At 55.3% G+C, this 9,137-nt stretch overlaps 1 pseudogene; it reads right to left on the minus strand.

Annotated features, from left to right (window-relative positions):
- Nucleotides 1-7,683: 7,683 nt before the first annotated feature.
- Nucleotides 7,684-8,745, minus strand: LOC134383332 (Golgi-resident adenosine 3',5'-bisphosphate 3'-phosphatase-like; annotated as a pseudogene).
- Nucleotides 8,746-9,137: the final 392 nt, after the last annotated feature.

Consider the following 9,137-nt stretch of genomic DNA (forward strand, 5'->3'; position numbering starts at 1 on the left):
GAGTTTGCCAGTGAAGCTATCTGGACCTGGAATTTTCTTTGTGGGAAAGTTTTTAAATATAAATTCCATTTCTTTAGTGCTGGTTGCGTTGGTAACTTTCAGCTGGTTGCCAGACATCGTGAATTCACCTTTCTGAGTCTGAATGTTTTCATACTCCTGTAAAATATTCTCGAGCTTTGTTCTAGGGTGCATTAAAATTATGTGGAGATAGTTTGGTCCTTTCGGGTCTGCTTTTATGGTTTTTTAGGTGGTTCAGAGCAGGGCTTAGTCCAGGGCTCATTACTGCCCATTACTGTGGCAGTCTTTCCAGAGGATCCAGTGTCCTGTGAATTCAGGCGTTTTCCTGTCTGCCCAGTGGGCACTGGGGCCACTGCCAGCTGGGTGTGAGCCCCAGGCCTGTTCCCTGTGGTCTTCTCAGTGACTGGTGGAGTTTCCTCACTCACACGCCCTGATCTGGTTCTGCTGAATTCTTGAGGGGCCCTATGGACCCGGGGCTCCCCTGTGCCATACGTTTCTCTCTGCTGCTACCTCCTGTGAACTCCAGCTGCACTGGTCTCCCCAGATGTCAGCTCCATCTCAACTCAGGGGGTCCGCTGGGTCCCTCCTAGGTCCCCTCCCTGCCTGGAAACTCTCTCAGGCAGTGAGCTGGGGGGTGGAGGGCTCAGCGGGGTTGTCTGTCTCTTGGGGATCACCATGTTTTGCCACCTGACGTCCAGGGTCTCGAGGGCCGTCGCCTCCTGAATCTCGTCTGGGTTTTCACTGTTCCAGGCGGGAGGGTGGCTCTAGTTCCCATGACTACACCTGGGCCAGAAGCAGGAGTCTACTTTTATTTTTGTTTTTATCTCCCACCCCAATATCCCAAACTCCCATTCCCAGCTCCTGGGGGGTGGGGGAACCCCTTTGAATGTGGCGGTGGTTACCTCTGCTTCCTTAAACAGGGTGATCATACTGGCTGTTTTTCAGTCTCCAGTTTTAGCTGTTAAGTATTGGTTTACTGCTGTGTACAACAGTGTTTGACTCTCTGTTCCCAGCCCCCTTCCAGCACGCGCAGTCCCTGGGCAATGGGTTTCCGGGGTCACATCATCAGGAAGTGAGGTGTCACCACAGCGGGCTGGGCACGCTGAGTTCTGACTCCCTGCAGATAGGGATCCCTGTGCTGTGTCATCACTGTGTTCTCGTCTTCCAGGCTCCAGTGCACCCCTGAATTCTCTCACAGAAGCCTGAGCTCCTCTCCGGTGTCTGGACGTGGCAGAGCATCTCCCTGCCTGGTGCCCGCCCTGGTCTCGGTCCTGGGCCCCACTCTGGACGGCAGCTTCCTCAGCCGGCTGTGACACCGGGGCCTGGGAATCCTCTTTGCGACTCCTGTGCCGGGTCCCTGTGGCCTGAATCCTCATCTGTTCTACTTCCTTGTTGGGATGGAACGTGCCCCCCGAGAGCCTCCCGAGAAAGGGGCGTGCTGGGTACACGGGGCTCTGGGCGCCTGTGGTGTCTTTATCGTACCCTCTCCCGCGGTGGACGCTTTGGCTGGCTGTGGGATCCTGGGCTGGAAGTGACTCCTGTCCGCGTCCTGAAGGCACCTGTGGGCTTCAGTGTTGCTGTTGAATGTCCCTAGGCTGGTCACCGCCAGGCCTCTGTGTGTCACCCACTTCATTTTCTCTTGAAGCTTTTAATAGCTTCCTGTTATGCCCGTGATCTGAAGTTTCGCTACGACCATGTGCCTTGTCGTGGGTCCTTTTTCTGTTTATTTCCTGGTGCTGAGGGTCCCTTCACTCTGCAAGTGCACGTCCGTCATTAGAAGCTGTCCAGTGTCACCTCACCAATCTCGTCCTCTCTCATCCCCTTTCCACAGCTCAGACGTTGGGACCGTCTAACGCTCTTGCCGCTTCCCAGTTTTCCTTCCTTCATCTAACAGTGACCGTTTTGTTTTTAATGTTTCTGCTGTCATCCTTTAGAGCCCAAGCACTCGTTTTGTTCTCTATGTGGGCATTGGCTGTAGGCCAGCAACCCTGACACTTGTCACACACCCTCTCAGTAAATTCTCAAGTAGCGTCATGTGCAGAAGAGGAGCCCAGTGACCAGAGGGCCGAGCGGCTGGTCCAGGACCTCACACGGAGCCGCAGTGATGGGTCTGGGGAAGGGGTCGCTCAGCGTCTCCTCCCTGGGCTAGCACAGAACCCCCTGGGGACCTGAGTGGTGGCAGCCTGCGTGCGCATGTCCTAAACCTCCTCCTCGTTGCCCCTTGCCCTTTCTAGAACTGGGCAGGGCAGCAGCTAGCGCAGAACTCAAGGCTGCTCTTCCTCCTGGCCCTCTCCTCCTGGGCTGTCGTCCGGGCAGGTCTGGTGGCCAAGCTCTGTGCCCAGAATGGGCGTTGGGGCACAGGAAGGGCCTCAGCTCCTGGATCCTCCCGGGGCTACCCCAGGCGGGGTCTGGGCCCACCTTGGCACCTGCCCTGGCCTGAGAAGCGTTCTGACTGACGGTGCCCTGACGGCCCTGACAAGGCCAAGTGAGGTGTTGCTGGAAGATTCCAGATAACCCTGCAAGCCCCGACAGTATGAAAGAATGCAAGATTCTGTTAGGTTAGGTGGAAAATGTAAGGACATCCCTTAGGGTCCCATCACATTAAAGAAAAATCCCAAGACTGAAACAGAAAATATGTTGACTACCCTAAAGGCCACAGAAATGCAAAATCCCATATATGGTCACAGGAGGGGTGCTGGGTCTGGAGGCCACATGGGAGCCATGTGGGATGTGGGCCGGTGCCCAGGGAATCCCTCCAGGGATCCCACAGAGATCTCTGGGGCAAGGGCAGACACTCCCGCAACTGGGCTGTTAGTGCCCTGAGGGGGCACTGCCCACTCCAGGGGAGATTTCAAATTCAGTACGAAAGCGCTGGGGGCAGGGGAGGGTTTAAAAAATCATGCCCCGACACTTCCTGTGTTAAGTAGAATCAGTACCTGTTTTATGATTGCGACGTTTAAGAGAACTTGTCCTGTGAGCTTTGCCACTGAATCATTGTTCGTACAAGGAAATTGTTTAGACCTGGTGTTTTAAGGCGAAATTTTTCTAAATTTATAATCTTGGAAAACTTAGAGTTTTAGGAACAAGCTATGAATACGTTGAATTAGTTTAGGTTATATCAGATATTTAGTTGGGAAGATCTTCATTCAAAGTGCAAAAAGGAAATAGAACATATTACATTTGTAAATAAAGTTTAAAATATTTGAGTCAAGGGTTCAGATCTCCATACTGGCCAGCCGCCAAGAAATAAAACAAAACAGAAGCGAAGAAAATAAAATATTTGAAGGTGGGTAAAAGACATGGAGACGTGTCACTGGTATTCACGTTGCTCGGCGTTGTTAGCCATTAGGGAATTTAATTGAGTACATGAGACACCAGCACAGCTAAAATTACAACTAGTGACAACTCAAAATTCTGGCAAGGATGCAGGGGAACTGGTCACCCATGCCTTGCTGGGGGGAGTGTAAACGCATGGCCAGCCGCTCTGGAAAGCTCTTTGGCAATTGCTTTTTTTAAAGTGAGCTACGGTTACCTCATTGTATTTCTGGGCACTTATCCCAGAGAAACGGAAACTTGTCTTCACACGAAAATCTGCACACAATTGTTCCTGGCAGCTTTATTTGTAATAGCTGAAGGTTGGAAATAACCGAAATGTCCCCCAGCAGGTGGATAGTGGGACCCACGTGGGGCAGCCACCCTGCAGAGCACTACGCAGCCTGCAAAGCAACCGGCTGTGGACGCGGCCACCGGGTCTCCAGGGCAACTGTCGGCTGAAGAAATCCAGTCTCAAAGGTCACTTCCTCGTGACTCCAGTGGCCTCGCATTCCTGAAGTGACGAAACGATGAGGCTGGAGAAAGCTGTGGCTGTCTGGGTCAGGATGGTGGGGGCAGTGAGGGGCAGCAGGGGGACCCTCCTGGGGATGGGACAGTTCTGCGGCTGGTGACAGGAACCACAGAGCACTGTGCCAGTGCTGGTTTCCTGGTTGTGACATGGCACCCTAATTTTATGTAAGATGCTGTCATTGGGAGAAGTTGGGTGGAGGGTGCCGGGGTGCCACGGGCCATCTTCGTGACACCCCTCGGGCTTGTCTGCTCTGACTGGACTTCATGGTCTCAGTCTGTGACTTCCATCCTTTTCCCGTAACATGGCTGTTTGGACAAGGAGTTTACAAGCCCTAGATGACCTGCCACTTCAGAAAGAGGAGAAACTGAGGCAGAGACACCAACGGCTCCACAGCCTCTGCCGAGAGCCGCAGGAGGAGCACAGCCGTCAAGTCCCCACGGAAGCCATCTGCAGGTTTCTGCTGCATCACCTCGGGAAGGCGGGTCCCTGGGGCTCCTGCCGAGGCTGGTGCTGCGGCTCCTCGTGGGGACCGCAATGACCTGCACTTGGTTCCTGGAGGCCCCGCTCTTCCTGGCAGTGCCGGCGCCTCCCCTCCATGACGAGGGCGCTCGCAGCTCCCTGGGGCGCAGACAGAGGGCATGGTCCCCCCAGCAGTGCTCTCTGCGTCCCACCCGAGTCTCAGGGGTGCCTTGTCCACCCCCCACCACCAGGGAGGAGCAGGTGACGCTCGTCGGCTCTTCCCAATCAGTCCCGAAGCTGGGGGAGGCTCAACTGTCAGCGCATGATGAACCGCTGTCATTAGAAGACGCCTTGACTGCTGCGTTGACCTCCACACCTCCTCCCCAGCCATTGCCCGGGCTGAGGGCTGCAGGCTCAGCGTCCTCTGCGGAAGGAAGCCAGGCCGGGTGGGCCGTGACCACCACCAGTCCTCCTCCTGGGACTGCCCCCACCCTTGCTTTCCGGGTGCCACCCTGTGGGGACTAGTGCCCCCTCATGGGTGGCCACCATCGGGCCCAGGTGGGACAAGGCTGGGATCTCCAAACGTCACCTGCTCTGCAGGTAGGGCCGGAGACATCCCTGAACCCCCCAGGAGCCATGGGCTGCAGGGACAGGGAGTAAATGCAGGTGACCTGGCCAAACACCTTGTTCCTAGGTGAGATGAGGCCGCGTGGGGTGGGGCAGGGCCTTTAGGTGCTCCGGGCAGAGGAGGTGCAGGACTTGGGTCACTGTGACTCCCAGGCTGAGCCACTGGGCCCCACATGTGCCCTGCGCGTGCCCCGAAAGCTGACCAGAATGTTCTGCGTTGGCTGGAACCTTCTCAGTCCACCGGAGCTGGGGACTCTAGGGGCCACGGGGCCATGGGGGCAGAGGTTGGGGCATCTGGGCAGACGCTGGTCTCTAGGGGGTGACAAATCCTGTGCTGGCCTGCAGGTGGCACCCCTCTCCAGCAGGCGTCCACAACCGGGTCCTGCAGGTCACTCCGGCTGCCCCTGGCCAGTCTGACACTGGCCAAGGGAGAAAGTCGGGCACAGTGTGGGCCTGGGCTTTTCTAGGAGGTGCTGAAACAAGGACTCTCCGGGTCTGAGTTTGGCCCCTACACATAGAAGAATGTGCAGGGGCCCAGGGCTGGCATCAAGGCAGACTCTTCCCCTGGGCAGAGGTGGGCTCAGGGGCTGGGAAAGAAGAGACCCCACTATCGATCTGTGTCACCAGCTCCTGCTTTTGAAAGTCCCACCCCAAATGAACTTGCAACAACAGCCCTTCTGGCCCCAAACCATGGCTTCCTGGGGTCCCCAAAACCGTCACCAGCACCTCAGAGTGCTGGGCCCCCACCCACCTGCCGACAGCAGGATTGCCTCTGCTGACCTCACTTTCTTCATTATTAAATGTGTGCAGGAGGCACTCCAGGCTGTCACCACCCTGAAACGTCTTCCTACTGCTGATGCTGCCTTGCTGGAGACACCAGAATCCTATCCGCTGAATCACAGGTGTCCCTCACCCACCAGGAGGGTCCCTGGCTGGCATCGCAGGCCTGGATGTGAGGGCCCCATACATGGGTCCATAGCAACTCACACTTCTGTGACTGACAGTCTCGGGGCCAGCAAGGGTGGATAGACGCCTGGGCTCAAACCCCAGACCCTCAACGCAGGGGTCCACCCACCATGCCCTCTGCCCCACTGGGGAGCTGTGTGCACCCTGAGGTCATCCGTTCACTCAGGAGATGCATGTGGAGTGCCCGCGAGGGCCAGACATTGGTTTGCCGAGGTGTCCACAAGCGCTGGCGCGGCAAGGTGGTATTTTTCCTAATAGGACATGAACAGGGGAATGAATGCAGAGGTGGGGCCACTCATGAAAATCAAGTGGGTGTTTTGAAAAGACCAGGTAGGACAGCATGTCCCAACACTTCTGTAGGAGACGGGATGCACCCTGGCTGCCCACAGCCTGGACACCCCTCCCCAGAGACACGCCTCCCAGCCACAGCAGAGCCGTCTGTGGCCTTGCATTTATGAATTAAGGTAAAACAAAACGCTTATCTTTTCAGAGATCCTCCCACTTTACACTGTTAACCAACCACCCACCAGTCCATCAGCAGAAACAAACTCCTGTATGTGGGTTGAATGGCTTCCAGGACAGAACAGACCAAAGCAGAGCCTGGTGGGCAAGGATCCTGCCCCACAGCCACTCTGGAACCAGACCCGAAGGCGGCAGCTCCTGGTGTTTATGTCCTGGGCATCCCCTCCCGCTTCTGGGAAATCAAGTCCCTGTCTTGTTTCTGGAAAAATACAAACATGATGGGTGGCACTTTCACAACTGGGTTATAAAAAGCCTGCGGCTTTGCCGGCTTGCTGTCTCCAGGATCTCGCTGGGGAAGAGGCCCCTATGGAAGCCGACCTCCCTAGGGCAGCCCCATCCATGCTGCGGTTGCAGCTCCTGCTGCATCAGGCTCTGGGTTCCCAAGCGACGGGGGTCACATTACACAGCAAAAGGCAGCTGCTGCAGACGCCATGTGATCTCGGGTGCGGGGTCCACGAGGCTGCGGCTGCAGAGGCTGAATGACCAGGAGGGGGAGGATGGAAGCCTGCCTCTCCACGAGGAAAATGAAAATCAGCAGCAAAGTGGCAGAAATGTCGGACCCATGGGCACAGGCACACTTTTCTTTAAAAAAACGAAGCAAAACACACACGCACACAGAGATCACGATCACACGGAAACCATCCTACGTCCATGATTTCTACTAGCTGGCGAACCTGTCCTTAAAGTTTCAAAGAAAAAATCAGTTTAAGCTTTTTCTATTTTAATCTGTAAAAACATTCAGAAACAGATGAATAGGGCATTTGTTGCATGTTAATGAATACGTGGCTTCTTGTGCTTTCCACCCAAATTAGGGGTAAAAATCCCCAATTACGTTATTTCCAATGGGATATAATCTCAGTGTTGTATTAAATAGCTGGACAAAATCAAGCCTTCCTTCGGCCCAGTGAGTGCTACGTGAAAGTACTAACAAGCAGGGAAGGTTTGTGACGAAGTGTGAGACGATGTAGACTCGGCTACAGATTTTAATTCACAAATACACGTACGCGCCTCCTGCGTGGCGACTGTATGAAACGGTCTCAAAAATAAAGACAATGCTGGCGACACGAGGCAACCCATTCTCCCTGATCTTGCATTTATTACAGAAAGATAAGATTCTGATGCTTCATAAATACTTTTAAAAGTTTGTGGTGTCCATAACCACGCACAGTCCCCACCAGTGCTTTGAAGCTCCCAGCATCTCTGGCTACTTCAGGTCTGGAAGAGCTGCTCCCTGTTATCAGTGATGCTTATTTATGTCCTATCTCTTCTAGGTCTGAGAGTTTTCTGACCAGAGCCTGGAGGTTCACTCCGATGCGGCAAGGAGTCCCCTTCACTGCCGTCTGAGCCGTCTGGTTTCTCTACCACTCGGGGTAGTCGTGTGCACCCGGAAGGCTTTTAAGATAGCATTATCTGCACACTGTATCCCACTTTTTGATGTCCGTCATATGGATACATAGGTCAGCTTTTTCCTGGCTCTTATCAAGCACATCTAAGACTGCCGGAACCTTATCACCGACACCACCAGCCAGGATAACTGCAGTCTGGTTTCCAGAGGTCAGCAGAGCGACCTGTTTGAGCATCCGCGAATGGGAGCGAGACCCCTCGATCCTCAGGGTGCTGTCATTGTAGAGGAGCAGGCTTTCACGCTGGAACCACCATCTACATTGCCCAAGCTGTATATTCAGAAAACGGCTTACGCATTACCCCAGCACAGGCTGACGCTTATGGCCACTCACACCACTGTAGCAGGAGCCTCTTTCTAACGCACTTTCGAGGAGCCTCTGTGTGTTCCTGTAGCATCAAGTGGCTCAGCGCCGTCCCTCTTTCTGCTGGTACCTCTTTAGGGATATTTATTTCCTTCAGGACATCTTCAGGAACCTTATGATTTGTAAGACAGCCTCCTGACCACTGCATCCATGTGTTCTTCCATGTCTATCTGCACGCTGGGGAAGGTGGTCTTGAGCAGGGAAATCAGCTCGCGGCTGGATGTCTTGTCCCCGGCTCCCTCACGTGTCTTCCCCATGGACTTCCTGTGGAGGACATTGCTCTCATGGACAGGGGCCAGCACAGACATGGCCAGCATCTCCTGCAAGTCCATGGTGCCCCTGTTGGCCACAGGTCCTGCCACCCAGCTCACCGCCCAGGCCGAAAAGGCTGCAGCAGCTGGTCAGGGAGCCCAAGTAGAGGTGGTGGAGCACACCAAGCCCCAGCAGGCAGAACACGCCACCCCTGGCAGGGACAGGCGGGCACCCATGGGGACAGGTGCTGGGGGACGGGCGCACGGGGCGGTGGCCTTCACATTCACCCATCAGTCCCTCCCCGCAAACAGCCAGTCCCTGCTGCCAAGACCACGTTGCCGCCCAGCGGCCCAACGGCTAGCCAGCAAGTGCGACTGCAGAAGTCCCTCTGCCTGCACGGCACCCTGCGCCCGGACCCTGCCATGCTCCGCCGACCTCTGGTGTGGATGGTGGCTTCCTTGCCCCTCTCGTTGCCTGGGTTCCCGCAGCCCCCATGCTCCTCCTGGAAACGCGCAGCTCCGTGTGTACCCGCAGGAGGAGCTCCGCCTTCGAGACTGAGGGGAGGCCCAGGTCCAGCCCCCCCACACTGCCATGGGATCCTCTGACTTCAGGCCCGTTTAATACCTAACCCTGAGTACTGAGCCCCACCCTGGGCAAATATTTATTTGGCAAATAAGGGCTCA

Source organism: Cynocephalus volans, chromosome 8 (assembly GCF_027409185.1).
Source record: "Cynocephalus volans isolate mCynVol1 chromosome 8, mCynVol1.pri, whole genome shotgun sequence".
In the NCBI taxonomy this organism is placed as follows: Eukaryota; Metazoa; Chordata; class Mammalia; order Dermoptera; family Cynocephalidae; genus Cynocephalus; species Cynocephalus volans.